We start from the raw sequence: 19,428 nt of genomic DNA, 5'->3' as shown, positions 1-19,428 counted from the left end.
TATATAATTAAAGTTTTTAAATTTTAATAAATATGCCGTTACTTTTTTTTTAAGTAAAAGAGCACTGAAAAATATTTTGCTTAATTTATTGCAGCTCTGAAGAATTTTATGATTTACCACACTTTGTTAATAAATACTAAATTGAAAAGTTGACAACAAATAAAAGCAGAAAATAATATAATTATTTAAAATATATAAATTAATATAATTTTATATAATAAAGCTTTTTAAAAAGTTAAGATTTAATGATTAGTAATTAAAGTTTTTAAATTTTAATAAATAAGCTGTTTTATTTTTGAGAAATTAGATCATTAAAAATTTTTTATATATATATATATTTTGCTAAATTATTTATTGCAGCTTTGAAGAATTTTGTGATTTTGAATACTATGTCAATTAATATTAAATTAAAAAGTTAAGAGCAAATAAAAACCTACTTTATTTGACATATCTTTTGAAACTGAAATCTTAGTTCGTTTTATTTTGCTTATGTTTTTCTGTTTTATATTTTAGATTATTTATGTACTCTAACTACTATTTCAAAATCACTTTCTTTCCATTCTAAAAAAAAAATTCTAATTCCACCATAACATAAATTAATAAAAAAAATATCCAAATCATAACATACTGTTCTATTATGCTTAATAAACAAACTATGCTAACCAATTCATTTCCTATATTTGCAGTATAAAAGATTTTTTTTTCTTCTTATGGTCTGGATAATTTTTCAATAATAAACTTTTTATAAAGATTCAATATATAAAGCAACAGCTTATTGTCAAGATATGCATATTATATTTATTAAAATATTTTCTTATTGTAATTATCATAAATATTTTTAATTAGCAGTCATAGTTTCTTTTTGGCATTACAATGGTTACACCATAACATAAATTAATAAAAAAATATCCAAATCATAACATACTGTTCTATTATGCTTAATAAACAAACTATGCTCACCAATTCATTTCCTATATTTGCAGTATAAAAGAAATTTTTTTTCCTTCTTATGGTCTGGATAATTTTTCAATAATAAACTTTTTATAAAGATTCAATATATAAAGCAACAGCTTATTGTCAAGATATGCATATTATATTTATTAAAATATTTTCTTATTGTAATTATCATAAATATTTTTTAATTAGCAGTCATAGTTTCTTTTTAGCATTACAATGGTTACAGTAGCTCTTATAACATAAAATTAAATATCGATTAACTCATTAACATTAAAAATAATCCTTTAATCATAAAATCATGTGTCTATTAAAACACGTTATCATCATCAAAGGAGAAAGTGAAAAGAAATTGAGATGGATTGGATGAGTGCTTAATAAAAAGTGAAACAATTTTGAATTAGTGAGGAGCAGATATGTGTAGTAATATTTAGATTAAACAACGTTTAATCTTAATTTCAAAATTTATTATAAATATATATATTTATTTAAGAAGACTTTTTTTCTAAATAATAAGAGATTTCCAAAATAATTCCGGAGTACATAAATGTGTAAAATTACACAATATTTTTTTAACTTCGAGAATATTAGAATACCAGCATATTATTTTAAAAATTATTCTTAAGAACTTATTTTATAAAATTAATATTATTTTTAATCATATTATAGTAGTATTATTTTTAATATAATTATATTATATTATTTTTTTATAATTATTAAATAAATAATTGAATATGATTTGACATTTTTATAATAGTTGAAAATATTCTTTTTACTGCAGCTCCATCTGGGTCTATTCACTCATTGTGTATTTAAGTAAAAGAACATGTATAATTCTAATTCGTAGAATTTTTCTTATTAATATCTGTAAGTTATTTTAACTTAAACCCTAATTAATTACTACTCTAAAGAATCAGGATAAAAGAGATTTTTAATATTAGTATTTAGTATGTATATGTAACTATTTCTTTCTATGGAATCTAACTATCTATAATTGCCCATGGGAGAACACAGTTTCTAGGTTCATAGTATCGTATACAAGAGATTAAATTTCCACTTAAAGCATAAACAATATCAAGAGAAAATACAGTCTCTTTGGTTAAAAAACTTAAAAGTTTCTTATATTTTGTTCAAAAAAATAAATAAAAATCAAAATTTTTAGCAAAAAAAAAGACTATGCCCTAATGTCAAAAAATTCCTATTTTCAAAATGGTTATACGTCAAGATGGCACTTATTAAAAACTAGTTTTTGAAAAAAAATTAAAGCAGACGATATTAATTAGTGATTAAAATTATGCTTGGTCTCAGGAGTATAAATATGGGTTGTCATCTAAGCCTCAGTTATTTAATAGGGCCAAATTAAAAACCATTCATATAATTACACTTATTATTATTATGTCATCCTTTAATTTTAAGTCATAGAGTGAGGTATAAAATGGAAGGGATGTCCTCTAGAGTTTCTTGGTACTTTGCTATTTTGGAACATAATTTGAAGTGAAATATTCTGGTAATTTTTGATAAAATCTTCAACTGCAATCCTTTCAAAATAAGAATTTGATTCTGGAACAGTTTTTATGAGAAAATACGTTGTTTCATTCCAAGAAATATTAAATGTCTTGGAGTTTAAACCAGTACAATCTTTTGGATTAGTTTTGCACTAATTGAGATTTTTTAGCTATTCTGTGAATAACTGTCGGTGATTTGAACGATAAACTTTTCAAGGATTGAAAGACTAAAAAATTGCTTATTAGCAATAGCAATTTTTTTCGGAAATGTGAGATCATCAATGACTTGATAGATTGCTGGAAATTCGGTCATAAAGTTGGAATTAAGGTGAGGAATTCGGCTACAGAAAGTTTGCAACAGTAAAAAGGCTTAGTAATTATAATTGTGCACTTTTTTTCACATCACCCACAAATAAATGATTTTCAAGCAGTAAGATGCAATGAAAGAATGAATAATAAATCAATGAAAATATTTTAATTATGTTTGTTTTTTCTTAAATGCAATAATATTCAACAAACGCAAGTTAATAAACAGTAAAAAAAAGTTTTATGGTATGTTATTTTGGTGCTAAATTAATTGGCTGCAAAAGAATTGCTAAAAGCAAATATAAAATTAGGTCAACAGTTTAAGAAATTTAAGTGCAGCATATGACATTTTTATAAAATGTATTTCAAATAATTTTAAAAATTGATTAAAATTATATAGGCAGTCAAGTAGAAAAAATTTATGTGTAAAAACATAATTTTTTAAAAAACAATTAGATTTTTAGTGACATAAAAAATTTAATTTAAGTAAATTTGTCCTTAAAATCTAATTTTTATTCTCACGATTCGAACTACAGAGAATAAAATGTAATCGTGAAAAAAATCCTCAATGAAAATTTTGGCGAATCATTCCTGATTCAAACCTTCCAGAATCCGAAAATACATTTGAACTGTCTGCGAATACGAATCAAAAAACCTTTGAGCTAGATTGATGAAATTTGGTATATGACTTTTACACTAAATTTTCAGATTTTTATCAAATTTTGAATTAAATTCATTCGGAGAAATTCTGCCTGCCTGACTTTCTAATATATATTGACACGTTAACTACAAAACGTAGAGAGCTGCATAGATAAAATTATAATTTTGATATTCAGATCTAACATTTAATGTGTAATTACTTATCAAATTTAAAAGAAATTAAATCCATCAAAAGGTTTAATTCTTTGTCCATCTGGGCTTGTACAATCATACGAGCATGATAACTAAAAAACGTAATACCTTAAATGTATAAATCTTCCTATGTGATTTAATGACTACAGTTATAGTCAAATGTTGGTTTCAGTCAGTTGTAAAAAACTCGTCTAAACACAAATTCGATTTTCGGATATACTATTACCAGCATTCTATAGATTAATCACCAAAAACTCATCAAGGATCACACGATAGATTATTTTAAAATCTGAATTCCAACCATAGATCAATATTTCGTAGCTATCGGTCGCCAACGCCATTTAAAGCCTTCATGGCCTCAAACAAGCTCCAAAATTATAGATGTTGTGAGAGGGTGGTAACATTTTTATTAGAGAGTCTGCGAGAAAATTTAGGAGAAGCCACTGCTATTGGTTTGAACTTTAAGGTTGTGTAAAAATAATTTTTGTGGCAATGGTTTTTTTCAGAAGTTATCGCGGAAAAACATAAAATCTTTCAACCCCCATCTAGTTATTGCTTTTTTTTCCTTTTATTATTATGTAAATAGATAGCAGCTTCGTTTCAAAAATTTGCTGTTTGAAGGATTTTTTTTTTTTTTAATTTTTGAAATTTTGTGGACCATGTGTAATTTTTGCTTCAAATTATACAATTAATGTTAACTTATAGCACTGAAAATCGATAATCCGATGCCTATATGATGCGATGATATAAACGGATTAAAGGATTGGCGAAGAATATTTGTCCTTTGTATCTGTTTTCGACATAATTGTTTGTAATCCCATATAAGGAAGCATCTTTTCTTGCAGGTCTTTTTCTTGCACAACTCGTTAACTCCTCTGATCAACGCTTCTCTAAATTCGTAAGATTTCATCACTGCCGTAATGTAAGAAATTAATTTATATTAGATATATTGAGTGAGTTATCAATCTAGATTCTTTTTTTTCCCCCTTTCTCTAACTGCATCTTCGTCCAAAAGAAGACCACATAAGCTGGTATCAAGACGGAAGTTAAGTCGTAGTCGTTGGTAACGTAGCTAAATACAGCGTTACTTTGTTATGTTTATATCAAATTGAAAAAAATAGATGCAAAAAACTCTTAAAATTAAAATTATATATCAAAACATTGAAAACCAAACCATTCATGATGACCATTCAAGAAGAATACTTAGCTTGACAATGGAAACTTAATAATTCCGAGAAAATATATGTTGGGGGATATATTTCTGTTTAGATATAAACAAAATTTCAAATTTTGATGTTAATGAACAACATCAGCCATCTTTGTACTGCCTTGCATTTCCAAATTGAATGAAACGATGAGCATTGTGTGACGAAAGCTTATAAGCCAGTTAACAGAGACGTTACACGAGCAATTCCTTTTGTATTGTGGTCATGTTTCTGGACGACGAACCACAAGGTCCCAGGTTCCAACCTCGCTCATCCCAAACCGCCACATTGATGACCTCGGACGATGATCCTTCAACTTTCGTACAGCTGTTGGCGCCATCTACTCACAGTAAAACCAAAGTCGTCAGATTCACTTGAGGCAGCAACACAAAACCGTCAGATTCACTTGGTGTATTCAGCAACAGCAACCACACACCCACACAGGCTCGCCATAACGCTTGGCCCAACTCAAATGGGTATAGGTGCATTAGACTCAACAGCTAATAAATACATCACCACTCAACAGCCATATTGTTCGTCTCACCTCCAACTCACTGGAGGGAGGATCTGTGGTGAAAGCTTATAAGCCAGTTAACAGCTCCGTTACACGAGCAATTGCTTTTGTATCGTGGTCATATTACTGGACTGCAAACCACAAGGTCCTAGGTTCTATCCTCGCCGCTTATCCCAAAACGCCACAATTGCTAGGTATATTATCAGAATGGAAAGATTATGCAGAAAATATTCCCTATCAGTAATTAGCTTGACGAGGAAATTACATAAATATCTGTCAGTTAAATAGCATCATAGCTTGTGTGTCATTCACTGCTGAAAAAAAGCATTTCGATTCACATTCGACGTCTTACTAGATTTCTAATTTTACAGAATCTCTTTTCCCTCAATTATGCAATCAAATCGGTAATTTGCTATATAACTCAATATTAACGATCATTGAAAGGTAACTTTATCAAGCGTTTTCATTTAAATTTCCTATTCACTTTTCAAGCGAGAAACGGATTAAAACTGTGTGAAAAGAAGTATCGTGATAATGATTTATAAATGAGTTCCTTCCAGAGACAAATTTCTGCTCCATGGCTTCCATTGAACCATTAGATCAAATATTTAATTTAATAATAAATTTTTATATCAAATGAGTTTTGAATCTAATAACTATATTGTCAAATATTTGCACAATATACCTATTAGATTCAAAATTAAATTCAAATGAACATCTTTTTTGTTTACCTCCATAATTTAGCACGTTTTATACTTAGCTTTCAAGTATTGTGAAAAAAGTCTTTTAAGCATTTTGACAGACTTTGAATGACTTGAAAATTTGATACAGATCAATAATTTTGATGAGATGATATGACAAATTTACTTATAAAAAACAGACAGAAAGACAATCTATGTTTTTAGAAATTTGGCTAGACATTTAAAATGAGTAGATCAAATATTATATCTAATTCACTTATTTTGTCCCAATTTTGAGTTATCTATTTCACATTCACATAAATGGACAGATTTCGCAAAAATTTTACAAAATTTTACAATTTTGGTGCAAGAAGTACGCACCAATTTTGACAATTTTTCGAAATAATGTATCACAGCAGGCAATTTGAAAAATACTTCCTGCGGTCTCAGAGAAGTTAAAAACAAATGAAACTTCGTCAGATCTCTAAGACAGTATTTTGTTTTATGACTCATTTTCCTTTTACATACTTCCTAAAAGGTACAATGAAAGCCGACTAAATAAACATTCATTTTTAAATCAGCACTTACATACGATAAGATGAAATTTTCTCCTTGCAATTTTAATTTTATTGTTAATTACCGAATAATGCATTTAACAACAATGTATAGTACAAAAAAAAATCTTTACAAAAAGACATTAGTAAGAGAATTATAAAACCAACACAATATGTTTTAATGAAGATATAAAATAACTGATATACACTACAGTAAAATGACATAAAATTGCTTTCTCTGTTTGGAGGCACTTGAAATTAAAATTAATAAATAGAATGAAATCACATTTCATATATAGATTGTGGAAAATATGAATAAATGAATTTCTCCAAAAAAAAATGAATAATGCGTCAAAATTCATACAAGCAATATCTTATATAAAATGAAGATCAAAACGCTGGAAATGTTACATGTCTCGGAAACCCTAATGTCGACTAATAAAACATTATTTACTGTGAAGTTCATACTGTATGCCATTATTTTTTAAATGTCCATTTTTTTTATCTCTCGATTAATAAGATTTTGCATAATCCATTTTCCACGGGGCCACACATTTTCGCTGTGATTGCTCTAAAATCTCCCTCATTTGATGATTATCGTTAATATTTTTTCCTCGAGATTTATTTTCTCAGAGCTTCAAATGTCTATAAATGAAAATAAGTTTCATTCCGTCCATTAGTTTTAACTGCAGATACTTTCAAACAAGAAATTTACTGCATAGCCATTCTGTGCTTCAGATATCGTATATCTTCATCAAAACGTATAAACTCGGTTTTTCTTTTTAAAAAAAAATTGTATTAATGTCGTTCTGCAAAGATTCTTTTGATATTCGGCATTGTTTTTAAATATATTATTGAAAAATTGTAAAAAAAAGTCAAACATTTCTGGAGGAAATTTTAAGTTATAGAGTATAATTAATTCTTGTGTAAATGTTTATTTATTCAGTTCTGATTTTTTCTTATATGAAGGGTGTGTTGCATATTCAACTCAAGCAGTGGTCGGTCCCAGAGGAGCAACATTATTGGATAATCATTTTGTAACCGGAAGTACGTTGTATTTCCGGATGAACTGTCATTGGATGTTTGTTCTTTTTAAGTAAAAAGAACGGACACCGCCTGTGTGTATATACCGTAGCTGTATACTCTGCAAGATGCAGACCTTTTAGTTTTTCATTAAAAGAATTTGATTTTAATCTAAATGGCTGGTCTTATTTATACTCTGCTATTTTTGTTGAGAAAAACTCCAACAGGATGTAAAGTGAAAATTTTGTATTCGTCAAAAACTTCGATCTACTATGATAGTTATGATTAATTTTCTTGCTTTTATGAGCCCCAGAAGTACTTTTCGAATTACGCCGGCGTTCTGGCTAAGGGGTAGCGCGTCTTCACCGTGATCTGGGCGTCCTGGGTTCGAGTCCCGGTTTGGGCATGGTTGTTGTTCTATCTGTGAGATGTGTGAATGTGCCCTCCTGTAAAAAGGGGTTGCGCAAGCGAATGAGTGATGCGCGAGTAGCAAAGTCGTGCTCTTGGCCCCGGTTGGCGCTACTAAAAAACAAGGGACGCTCCCCCACCGGCTTAAAATCGCTGTCTTCGTAACAGCGGGCTTGTCCATGGCAAGTGCCATAAGAAACAACAACAAATGTTAGAATTATGTTTATTTGTGAATGTTTTATTTTAAAATCAAAATCGGTTAGATAGATGAAATGTGATATTTTCACTGAGCTTTAAAATGTCCACCTATATTTTTCTTTAGTTCCTTTAGGGTACATTTAATTTTTCAAAAATTCTACAGAAAGAGTTAAAATAGCAATGCATTTCTACCCTATACAAAAAAAGGAAAATATTCTTAAAGACCATTGCAAAACGTTTTCTCCATTTTCTATCACATTCTACGGGTTTATAATTGTTTTCCTCTTGTATCATCAATCTTTTTCGTTTCACTTTCCTCAGTTTATTCCAAAGAGCTAGGAAAAACCAATTAGAAGTTTCGCGTTGAAATCTTCCAAATATTTGGGCTTACGACATTGTGTAATTAATTGAAAATATATATTTATTTCCTCATTAAGTGTGTAATTAAGATTCGGCTTGACAGGACTCTGATTTTTTTTTAATTAGATCTGAAGTTAATGATTCAAGACATTGACTTTACAGCCTGCTGTTTAATTTCCCTTGACAATATTTGAATAATGTAATGTAGTAAAAGATTGTATCAAGCTATTTCATATTTTCTGATGGTATGTTAATCATTTATTCTGTTTTAATAGACTAGTAGTTATAGGAAAAAATATTGTCTTCGAATTGAATCATGAAATCCGTATGCCAAAAAAATTGTACAAAATATTCTGCTAAATGGATCAGTGCGCAAAGGAATGCCAAATTTGGACAGTTTTTTGAAGTATTTTGTATTCACAAAAAAAAGAACATATTTAAAATTTCGATTAGGTTTTTAATTAAAAATAAAGTGAAATGCTAACGTTTTTTTACCCAATATTTTCGGAGTATATTATTACACAAAATCTTTTACGCTTCTTTCATTTTTTTAAATGCCTTTTTAGTAATATTAGTTATATTTTCATAATTCCTCTTTTCCTCTAATTTTCATAAAGTTAAAATTATTTTCAGATACATTCAAGTGCTAAAACTTTTCAATTTTTTAGTTATTCAGTTCATATATACGAGCATTGTGATAATATTAAATGTATTATTTGTACGCATGTCATCACTGCTATATAATTAAGAACAAATTTTAAAAATAAAATAAAGATAGATGAATCAAGCCTAAAACCTTACCATGTCAAGCGTTTCGTACCAACGTTTGATATCCCCTTTAAATTTTTTACTCTTTATCTTATATTTTTAACAAAAAAGGTTTTGTATATAAAAGAGATTTTAAAAAATTGGAAAATATCAGATAAAGCTTTGCGCAAAAATTTACGTAATAACTTATTATTATATACATTGTGTATTATGTACTTTAATGTATTATTGTTACATAATACATTGATGTTATAATATATTATATAATACATTATAATATTTATTGTTACAATGATAATACTTTTTAAAGTTTCATAAACCGTTCAGAATATTATGGTAAAATATTTGGAAGAGGGAAAGACATTACATAGAATTTTAATGAAAATTATTTTGCTTTTTCTTTAAATGATTTGCTTTTAATTAAAATTAAACTATCCATAAACACAGTGAAGAGAAGCAAATTTTAGTCACAATAAAGATAAAAATCTTTATTATAATTTTTGCACTAACAGTATACAGAAAGGGTTTATATTTGAGAAGAAAATATAATTAAATAGATATAAACAATAAAATGAGATGAATCGACATGACGTCACAATTATATGACAAACGTAGCTATATATGCCACTTAACATTTAACTACACCTTGCTTTATGCAGTGTTTATATGCCACATCTTTTTTTGCGCAGTATAGCTAAATATGGCACTTGCTTCAATAAACACCAATATATAACGCACTTTTTATGTATATATTTATATATGCAGTGTATATCTTAGATTATTTAATATATCTAATAAACCGAATCCGAGAAAAGCATTTCATAGAAAAGATTATCAATGAGATAATAACCGTGACTTTATGTAAAAGTACAGCATATCCGTTCTCCTGATACAGTAAATTTGTATGTATTTTGTTGTCTTATTTTTATGCATCAGATACATTAATGCGGTTAGGTTTTTCTTAATAATTCTATTACGCACGTATTTTTATAAGAATTCCGATTATTCTATACATGCTAAAATAAGCGAGAAACGTTTATACACTGTACGATTAGAGGGCCATTCGAAGGTCACCTTAGTATAAACAAAAACAAAAAAAGACTTTATCTAAGTATGCATTCCACCTATATCACACAAACGATACATGCATTCGATTCCAGAGATTTTTTGCGAGAGTGAGATTCTTTTTCACGGTTAAGGGCGTAATTCGAACTTTCTCTTTTATCTCTCTTTTTTATGTAGGAGGAAACTTATGTTTTTACTCTTTAGAAGTTGCACCCTGCATTTTATTCTTTTCTTTTAGATTTACCTATTGTGTGTGTATAAGGTCTATTATTCTATAGATTTTAAACAAATTACACAGTATATTTTAAAGCAAAAAAGAGATGTAAAACAAAAAAAAAAATTAGGTAGATTTTTTTCTTTTTATATACAAAGGATACAAATATTGTAATTGTTAAAAATTTTGACCTCGAATTTTGACGAATCTTTATGTTTTGGATCACGCTCAGACCAAAAAACACATTTTTGGAATTGCTTATCCCTGTCTCTCTGTCTGTCTGTTAATTCAAAAACACTTAATATTATATGAATAAAATTTGGTATATGATCTGTACTTCAAATTAGTACATTTCTGTCAAATTTTTAATGAAATGCCTTTAGAAGAAATCAAGCTGGCTGGCTCTTCCAGTACAAGTGAACTCAGTAACTGTGAAGGGAAGAGAACCGTATGGCCAAAATTTGGTGCACAAATTTGATGTCTAAGTTATAGATCCTTATCAAATTTAGAATAAATTACGATAATCAGTTGCTCATTTGTCGAACTGTACTTTCACAAGCATATAAACGCGGCCATTTAAAGTATGATTTAAATATATGTGCTTTGGTATGTGATTTTTGTAGACACAATTGCAGTTTTATGTCAAATTTTGATGGCAATCTATCGGGAGGGGAAAAAAGCGTCCAAAATGCGTATTCAGTGATCTAGAGCTTGTATAGCGTAACCGAATCCCAGCAATTAATAACTTAGAATCTCGTCAAAGCTCGCAGGTTAATTGCTCTTTCGTAAGTATTGTTCACCATTGGCATGCAGTTAATAATATACAAATACATTTATTAGAGAGTGTGCGAGACAGTTTTGGGAAGTCACCCTCGAAAATTTTAATTTGAGGGATACTATTTTTGGCAATATGGAAAAAATATTTACTTGCGTATTTAACAGCAAATTCAGCAATATTTTATTCGCAAAAGCTAATGTAAAACCAATCTGCTTGAGGAATGATTGGACGAGGATACGCTATATGGCATATATGAATATGTAATATGAGATTTTGAAGAAAAATGGGATACCGAACACACTTTTTTGTTATGTAAAAGGGTAGTTTGACTTCTAATCAACAACTGAAACTTTGATTAACATTTGTATTGAATTGAATGTTTTAATTTAGGAATTTTTCTTATTTCTATACAACAAGGTGGAAACATTTTTCTTTTGATAGAAGCAGATATATAAGCCATAACTTACGAAGATGAAATGAAGTCTGTGACTTGATATTATGTTTTCGCTTTTAAGTATCACTTCGTAAGTATTTATAATACTTACTGAAGAACGTTAGCTCTTTTATTTAAAAAAAAATTCTTGGGTAATATTGCTAAAATTAATTGTTTAAATAATTATAGATTAGACCAAATATCTGTTAGCTTTAATCAAACTATCTTTCTCTTAATAAATGATTCATTTACTGATTCTTACCTTTGTTTAATAATAATGGAATATTTCATATTTATGTAGGGACGTACATTTCTTTCCCATTTTTTTTCATGTAAAGAATTAGCATTCATTTCCTTGTTATAAAGTTAAAAAAAAAATATTTAAATCACATTTCCAGCTTAATTTTAATCTCAACTAAGGAAACTATGTCAATGTATATCATGAGAATATTTGGGCCGCGGTGGCCTGGTGGTAAGGTCTCGGCTTCGGAACCGGAGGGTTTTAGGTTCGAGACCCGATTCCACCGAAGAAACGTCGTGTAAGGGGGTCAGTTGAACGTTAAATCCGTCCTGACCAAATGTCCTCCCGCTGGTGTGGTGTGGTGTGGAGAGGGGGGTGCCAGCTCAGGTGTCGTCCTCGTCATCTGACCGCGGTTCAAAAATTACGAGGTCCGTCCCAAAATAGCCCTAGTGTTGCTTCAAACGGGACGTTAATATAACTAAATTAAACTAAACTAAACCATCATGAGAATATAAACTATGAAGCAATCTCCAGAATGAATCTAATACGGATTTCTTAGCTTATTTTCAAACCTATAACAATATAGAAAATCTTTTAATAGTCAAAATAATCACTAATATGCTTGTATAGTAGAGTCTCTATTCAACGAGCTCCTTTTTATCAAAGTTTTTTAATGATTATTTTTATAGAACCTCAACTTTTAATGGATTTTACATGTTACTTATTCTCCCTGTTGTGGAAACTATGCCCAATTTGGAAAAATTTCTATTTAAAAAAATGTTCCTAATTTTTTTCGATTTATTTTTTTGGAGGGAGGGGGGAGGAAATTTCTTTCAACATTGCATGATTTTCATTTATCGAAATTCAAACAAAACGAACAAAGTCGCCTGCAATGAAAAATGATATTTGAAAACCATAGATACTATTGAAAAAGGCATAGAGCTGTTTTATTTTGTATATGTTGAAGATAATGAGAAAGTTGAATATCCTGCTGAGAACGTCATATCGCAAAATGTTACGAAATGTAATGAAGAATTCTCCTGTTCCAAATAAAAATGATTGTGAAGTTATTTAAAAAACTTCAAGCGGGAAATGCTATGAGCATATGATAACAATTCGAAAGGTTTAAAAATATTTTAGATGATGTTTTTCAATCTTTATTAAAGTGTGAAAATTTTATTGAAAATCTGCTTTCTAATAAACATGTATAAAATAGAATTATGATATTTTTCCTATTTAAAGTAAGTGTGATTAAAATCACTAAAGTTAATAAATAAAATTCAGCCATTCAGGTTTTCCATTTTTATAACTTAATGCACAAATTTCTGTTTGACAAATTTTCTGTATAACGAAGTTTATAAGTGGAATGATGATATTTATTAAACAGAAACTTGACTGTATTTGAAAAAAGCTTTGTTTTAACTGTGTCAATTGATATTATTTTCTTTATCGAACATCCACGCTTTTAAACCGTACTTAATATTTCACTAAAATAGTAGTGCATTATAGTGGCTATATAAGAACAAAATTGAAAAAAAAGCTTTAAAATGACAAAAAGTCTTGAAAGATATTATTTATAAAATTGGTAATGGGTATAATTTTGATTTTTCATTTCAAATGATACAATTTTTTTTTATATTTATGATGTTAATGATGAACATTATACTAATTACAATTTTAGCATAAATATTTATTATTTCTGGAGAAAGCACATTCGAATTGGTTTTTAAAAGTTTAATTATTTATCATAACTATCCACAAGGCTAGATCTAAAGCAAATGTTATAATTCGATGTAATATCGTAAAAGTTTGCATAGTACAAAAGAAGTTTTACTAAATGTCATTTAAGTTATACAGAATAGAAGTAAATTGTAACTACATAAATTATATAAACACTTATTGAATATTTTAAAGCATTACATGATTTCGCTATCATGTAATTTATATATCCAACTCGCACTCATCTCACATGCAGTCGAAATGCAGAAATTTGAAAATATTAAAATTGCTTTCTTCTGCTTATGCAATTTGTTATCTTTGTAATTTTATAAGCAGTAAATATCTAGCAATTCTTATTTTTCATGTATTCATCTTATTTACTAATAAAAAAATTTAAATTGAAAAAAATTCATTTTTTAAAATTTAATAGCATAACATTCTATTTATAACTAATAAAAAAAGGGAAAGGAATAACAGATGAAAAAGAAATTGAACTAGCCAATTTTTCTTCAAATACGTAATGAAAGAAATCTATAACTTCTTCTGTAATCAAAATGAAATGAAGAAATGCTAAACATTCTTCTGTAATCTATCACTTGCATAATATTCCGTGTCGCAATTAATGATTTATATTTGTAATAAAACATTATTCAAGTTCGTGATTAAATCCAAAATATCAAAAGATGATTCCCCAAATGCTTGTTTCATAAGAATAGTTCAGTGCGATCTGATTACTTATTTTTTCATTCAAAACATGTCTCTGATTTCACCTCTCTTTAATGTAGACACGTGAAATTACAGCAGTCCAACACCTGAGGCTGCCACAATATCACCAACAGTTTTACGCTATCAGTAAGTATCAGTGTTATGACATTAACCCTAAATCGTAGAATTAAAAGCAGAAAGAAAAAAAAACTATCACTTTCACTCACAAACTAAATCACGCCATCTGGCTTCGAGGCAGAAAGCTTCGAAATTCGTCTACAGTGGCGGGCAACGACCTTCTAACCTTGCAATTTCTTTTTTACTTTTTTTTTCTATTCGAGTTTTTTTCAAAACTGTAAACGTATCCAAACAAAACATATCTAGGCGTCCACGAAAGAAAAAAAAAGTCCACAAAAAGGAAAGAAAGAAGCGAAAAATAAAAGTATTCGGGTACAACGTCTTCCAAACTCAGAATCTTTATCGGGTATGCTAATTGCTAAAAATTCGAAGTCAGACATGAGACCCGTTGATTAGAACACGCTTCGGATTGGCTGCATTTTTAATTCTACTTCGTCTTTTATTATTATTTTTTCTTTTTCGGTAGCTGATTATTGTTATTTCTGCTATGCTTATTATCAAAAGGAATTACTGTTTGACGGTTGGCATCATTTTGCTCTTCTCTGCTATTACGGAGTTCCCAAGAGGGGGAAAGGTTATGAACCAGAATCGTGATAGATTTTTTTTAATATTTCAAAGACGTTGCTATCACTTATTATCCTCATTTAAAGTATTAATAGGTGATATTTAAAAACATACAATCGTGAAACGACATTAAAAACGAAAGTTTATCAATTTTAATGGCATCCATTATGAAACCATTTTATTTTAGAAAAACTGCTTTAAAAGAACGATTGGACTCACTTATGCAGTATAAAACCAGCTAACAAATGAATTAATTGTTTTTTTTTTCAAAATTATTATCACAAAATTTTCTATAAAAGATAAGATTGAGATATTTCTAATCCTTAAGAGCTTAATTTATGAAGCAAATAAAAGTTTGAAAAATTGCAGAATAAAGATTTGTTTTCTAACTCTAAATTGTGGAAGCAAAAATTCATGAAAACAACTGTGAAATAATTGTCAACATGATCTCAAAAATCTATGAAAACAACTGTATCTTTCGAGTTTGTTTGTTTTTTTGTTTGTTTGTTTTTGTTTTGTTTTTTTTGCATTTGTTTTGTTTTGTTTGTTGCATAACTGCTAAATTATAAAAAAAATGTGATATGTAGTATAAATATCATATTTTTAATCAACAAAATTACTATTTAAAATTTCAGATCTCTTGATTAAAAAAATTATTCGTTAAAAAAAAGTTAAATTGTTATCGCGAAATATGAATTTCTATATGAAATATCTGTGAAAACAATACAAATCTATTTTTGAATATGTATAAAATGTTCGAAAAGCAAAGAAATCAAAATTTATTAAAGAATTATTGGCATATGTGTAACTAGATATAAAAAATAATAGTTTGTAAATACAACTTAAATTTTACAAATGCATCAGTATACTGCCTGAAAAGTTTTCAGAAAAGAAAATAATTTCCAAATCAATCACCATTTCAGATACGCTTTTACTTCATGCGCTTTTTACTTCATGTTGGGGTCATTCTCATGTTCATCATGTTTATTCTGGAAAACTAGACAAAGCATATATTCTAGCCTTCAATGTTTGAAGACAAACAATTGGGTAAAATTTTTTTCTTCATCATAATCCCTTCATAAAAAGGGAATATAAAGGAATAAGGTGTAAACAAATCAAATGAATTTAGAAATTAAAATGATTAATTTTCATATATATCAAAAGTCATACTTGATAAAATCTTTTAAACATAATTATCAGCTTCAAGTCTGAGCTAGTACCGCCGTCTGTCTCTTTGTGGGCAAGGGAATTCTGGTAATTTTATAAGATTTTTTTTAATATATATATATATATATATATATATATATATATATATATATATATATATATATATATATATATATATACTATCAATTGTTTCTTAGAAATTCCACACTGTATTTAATCATAATATTCAAAATATTTAAATTGAGTACGAATTCCTAGTTAGTAGTCCCTAGTTATAAATTATTGTATAAGGCATTCTTAAAAAGAAAAAAAAGTTCCTCCAGAAAAAATATAATTTTTAATAAACTTGAGTTAAAACTTAATGACCCCAAATAATCTGCATTTTCGTGCCTTGTCTTTTTTTTAAATAAAAGACAAGGGCATGTGAAATCCAAAAATAAATAAATCTACCAAAAATTCAAAACTACTCTGATTTGCGCTATATTTCTAGATCGTTTATAAAAGTGTTTGTGTTTCGTACAGTGATATAAAAAAAATGTGAGAAGAAGAATTGAAGAGTTAAAAAATAACCCTGAAAAAAGTTGATCGTTTCATTGAAGTTAGCATTCCGATTAGTTTAGATTTCAAAATGTTAGGCATATTGATTTATAGTCAAACTTTACTTGGATATTTTTGAGAGAAAAACTCAAGCTTATTAGAGTCTTAGAAAGTAGTGAAAAACAATCTCTCTGAATCATGCAGCATTACTGCTAACAGAAATGAGGATCTTCAACTATTTTTTTTTTAAATGAAATTTTGATAATTTGCTAAGAAATTAGAAATCCCCCCCCTTTTGGGGGGGGGAGTTTTTCCTAGGTTTTCCTGGAAGAAACTGAATTAATTTTATTTAAAAATATGTTTAAAGGAATTATTCGCATGAAATTTCTTTCTATTTTTGTAAAAAATGAAATAAAAAAATAAATAAGGGAAATTCCAGAAAGAATATAATACCTCGGATAATAAACAACCTGTTGAATTTCGCTGAGATATTCATTAAAAAATGCAACAACGTGCTCTTCAAGAAAAAAAAATTGTTTTGGTCTAACCTATGCAAAAAAAAAAAATTATGGAGTTAGCGCCTTTTCCAAACACATCAAATTTCATTTCAAAACTAGTATATGAATTCTTTAATCAGAAACATAAACTAAGTAAAGTTGTTTTATTAAATTAGAATTATTCTCAATTTAAGTGTAAATAAGTATTTTGTCAAAAATTCATAACAATATTTTCTCTTATTTGAACAAATAAGAAGAAAGTATTCACTGAAGAATCGACCTCTAAATTTAAGTGAAGTTTTCTTTTTTTTTTTTTTTTGTATTGCTTGGATATTTTTTTTTTTTTTTTCATCTCAATTTTGGAATTTGGTTTTTTAATTGTCTTCTGTGAACACGATAACTGAAAAATACAAAATAAATAAATAAATAAATAAAAGAACATATGGATTAAATTTGATATATGATTTTCCTATCAAAAAAAATCCAGATAAATCAAGAGCTTCGAATAAAATCCATTCAAAGAAAGCCTGTCTGTCCAGCTGTTTATGCACAATTGTGAATGCACAATTGCGAGGATGTTATGCACAATTGCGAGGATTTCAAAGCACTGCGAGCTAGACAGATAAAATTCGATATATGGAATTATTATTATAATTACAGATTTTTGAAATTATGCCTGTCTCTCTGTCCATTCGCGTGTATATCTATTCAAAAATAACTCAAATATTGCTTGTTTTTAGAAGTAAATACCTAATATAATTTTTGTAAACAAATTTGTACCTAATTTTGGGCTAAATCCCTCTAAATGGTGACTTGCTATTTCTTTATATGTATTTCTATATATGACAAAGTAACATAAAAAGAAACAAAAATTAAATTTGGTATACGGACAAAATTTGCTAATTTTAATCAGCAATTGAATTTGCCCTATTTTACTTCCTCGTATAAGAAGTATAAAAAGCGAAAGTATCGTCTGCAGTATCGTAATAATCAGAAAATTCGAAATCGAGGTTTTTGTGTATAAACACGATATCTCAAAAATGAATAAAATTTGGTTTATGGACTTCACACCAAATTTGTAAATTCAATTACTAAAAAGGATAATACTACAAAAACACTTTGGGCTATATGGATGAAGTTGAATACATGGATTTTACGCCAAATTTGGAATTTTTTTTTTTTTATTTTGAACGAAATTCCTTCAGAAGAAGTCTATATGTTCGATTGTTCTAGTATGTTTGTGTTCAAGTGAGCACAACTGCTAGAAAATCTAAAAAACTAGTTGGATAAAATTTGGTGTACAGATTTAGAATGTAAATTGTGATTTATATCAAATTTGGAACGAAATCGTCAAGGCGTTGACCATTTGTTCGATATGTTCTTTTGCATGCATGTAAACACTATAGCTCGTAAACGCAATAATTCAATCAATGAAATTGAGTATATTATTTGGAAATTACAATTGTAGTTCCATGGCAAATGTTGGTCGGCAGAAAGGCATCCAAAATACATATTCGCACCATAGATTCAATAAAAACATTATTTTTACACAAAGATGTGTATTTCGTAATTATTGTTCGTCAATACCATGCAAGTCATCCGTGAATTTATACAATCCACAATTTTATGCAGAGGGGGGGGGGGTATAAGACCTTTATTGAAAAATATGAGAGAAAGTTTCGGCGAGAGCTCCCCCATGGGTTAAAACACAAATGCAAAAGGAGAATGTTGTCATTCTCAAAGTTATGAGAATGAATCGTCGGTTGCGTAAGCTCAGAAACAAAGATCTGTACTTCCTAACTTTTGCTCCGCAATGTCAATGCAAATCATTGGTGTATTTACACAAGAACCACAATTTTAAGCGAGAAAAGAAGGGTGAGGGGTATAAGACTTTTATTGGAGAGTATGCGAGAAAGTTTCGTCGAGACCACTCTCAATGGTTAAAACACTAATGCAAAAGGAGAATGTTGTTATTCTCAAAGTTATGAGAATGAATCGTCGGTTGTGTAAGCTCAGAAACAAAGATCTGTACTTCTAACTGTT

This window comes from Argiope bruennichi, chromosome 1 (genome assembly GCF_947563725.1).
Source record: "Argiope bruennichi chromosome 1, qqArgBrue1.1, whole genome shotgun sequence".
Taxonomy (NCBI): domain Eukaryota; kingdom Metazoa; phylum Arthropoda; class Arachnida; order Araneae; family Araneidae; genus Argiope; species Argiope bruennichi.
The sequence above is the reverse complement of the archived record's forward strand: the minus strand, read 5'-3'. Positions refer to the sequence as shown.